General features: G+C 42.2%; 1 pseudogene; it reads left to right on the top strand.

The window, feature by feature from the left end:
- Positions 1-1,667, top strand: part of LOC102864924 — a 5,493-nt pseudogene extending 3,826 nt beyond the window's left edge.
- The last annotated feature ends 913 nt before the right edge of the window (positions 1,668-2,580 follow it).

Here is a 2,580-nt window from a genome sequence, read left to right as displayed (position 1 = left end):
CAGTGTTACCCTGCTCTGTTCTGACGACTGCCTCTTAGTCCAAGTATAGGTTTCGCATTAGCACAATTAAATGTTCTGGGATTCCCATTCTTCTTAGAGTCAGCCACAGTTTGTTATGATCCACGCAGTCAAACACCTTTGCATAGTCAATGAAACACAAATATACATTCTTCTGGTATCCTGCTTTCCGCCAAGATCCATCTTGCCAGAAAACCATTCTGCAGAAGGAACTTTTAAAAATTAGCATCTTTGGCTAGCTCTGGTGGCCTAGTGACAGGAAACTACTGCAATCCCAGAGGTGCGCAGTTCAAATCCACTGGATGCTCTGCTGAAGAAGGAGGAACAATTGCCTCCTGTACCAGTCAGATCCAATTTGATGGTACACACATAAGTAAAAAAAAAAAATTAGCTTCTTCAGGCGTGGTACCACCCGGAGATACATTGGCATGTCAAAGAAGCAGGTTTTGACAGGGTAAGGTATGGGGCTTATAGCACAGGTTATGGGGGCCAGGAGGAGTACAGGGGCCTCTATGACAGCTATGGTTTCATCACTAATCTATTTGGAAGAGATTTCAGTTACTGTCAGGAATGTATGACCACAGATATGAAGACAGTGAGTTTGCTGTTCAGAGCACAAATGTACACTGTGTCCACATGAGGGGGCTTCTGTACAAAGCGACTGAGAATGACATAACTTCTCTCCACTCAACCCTGTGAGAGTGTGTATTGAGATTGGCCCGGATGGAAGAGCGACCAGAGAAGCAGATGTTGAGTTTGCCACTCCTGAAGAAGCTGTGGCTGCCATGTCAAAAGACAGCCAACGTACAGCACAGATAAATAGTTGCTATTGTTGTTATGTGCCATCGAGTTGCTTGCGACTCGTAACGACCCTATGTACAACAGCCCTAATCCTGCTCTGTCCTGTGTCAATCGCACTGTCTCCGATACACCCATCCCGATTACCCCAGTCACTGAATCAATCCACCTCATAGAGGGCCTTCCTCTCCTGCACAGTCCCTCCACCCTCCCAAATATGATATCCCTCTCCAAGGACCAATTCCTCCTTATAAGATGTCCAAAGTATGTCAAACGGAGCCTCAGGATTCTTGCCTCCAAGGAGCCACCCAGTTTAACCCTCTCCAGGATGAATCTGTTTGTTTTCTTGGCAGTCCACGGTACCCTCAATACTCTTCTCCAGCACCACAGCTCAAAGGCGTCAATTCTCCTAATATCCTCCTTAGTCATTTTCCAACTCTCTGATGCATAACAAGTGATTGCAAAGACCATGGCCTGTATCAGACACATCTTAGTCTCCAGAAAGACACCATTGCTCTTCAGAACTTTGGAAAGGTCTCTAACAGCAGACTTTCTCATCGCAATATGTCTTTTAATTTCCTGGCTACTGGTGCCAAGAGTATTGACTGTGGAGCAAAGGAAACTAAAGCTGTGAACAATCTCAGTCTCTTCACCATCCATCCTGATGCTGCCAATTGGTCCATAGATACATAGAGCTCTTCTTAAATTCAACCAATGGGGCTTACAGTAGACAAATGATGCAGGGCATGGGAGTGTCGACCCAATCCACTTAAACTGGCCTTGAGAACCAGTCGGTCAGTGGCTGTTATGAGTCTGGCTGTAGCGGTCATCAGAACAGCACAGGTGGATAGGACTAGTACTCTAGAAGCATTTGAGAAAACTTCAAATTTTCACAGGCAGCCAGCAAGCAGTGGAAAGCATTTATTACTTAGAGGAAGCTGTGGGACCCATTTTGCACCATAAGTTTGTGAAACCTGGATTTAAAAAATTACCTCTTCAGTGTTTTCTCATTCAAACTTTCTTCTTGCATGTGATAAAGATACTGAGTAAACTATAAAAAACTATTTTCAGCTTTTCTCAACATTTTGGTAGTATGTTTCAGAGTGATGTCTGAGTTAAGATGGTTTAAAGTACGTTAAATGTGAATCTTTGGCACCATGTTAACAGCAGACACATCTGAGAGACCTGCTTTTTTTTTTTGAAAACTCAAAGGTGCTATATCCCTAATCCAAAGAGAAGCATTTTTCATGTTTGTTCATTCTAGTTTGTTTTCCTTCAAAATCTTAGGTTAAGTTTTAAGCTTTTAAAAGTTAATTTTGAAAATTGAGTCACAATACTAATACTGTAGGAACTGGTGAGGCCTTGACTTAAAACTTTCTTTGTGGGTGTATTTTGCTAAGTGAAACTTGTTAACTAAGATTTTTCTTTAAAGATCTTTTTCACAATGAAAAAAAAAATTCACGTCTTGTTCTTGTGATGGAAACAGCCCAAATGTCCAACCACAATCGAATGGATTGAGAAATTATGGTACATTCACATGATGGAATACTATGCAGCACACAAGAGCAATGATTTTGTCAATTTCTACCTAACTTGGGAGGGACTGGAGAGCATTATGCAAAGTAAACTAATTCACTTCCATAAAGACCAACGCTGTATAAGACCATTATTGTAGTATGAGGATCCAGAAAGCAATGCTACCAAGCCAAAGGTGGGTGACTCTAATCCACGGCCCTCGGGCCTGTCTTTCATTGTTTTTGATCA

This window comes from Elephantulus edwardii, unplaced genomic scaffold, assembly GCF_000299155.1.
Source record: "Elephantulus edwardii isolate Elephantulus edwardi_28Jun2011 unplaced genomic scaffold, EleEdw1.0 scaffold00011, whole genome shotgun sequence".
Taxonomy (NCBI): domain Eukaryota; kingdom Metazoa; phylum Chordata; class Mammalia; order Macroscelidea; family Macroscelididae; genus Elephantulus; species Elephantulus edwardii.
The sequence above is the reverse complement of the archived record's forward strand: the minus strand, read 5'-3'. Positions and strand labels throughout refer to the sequence as shown.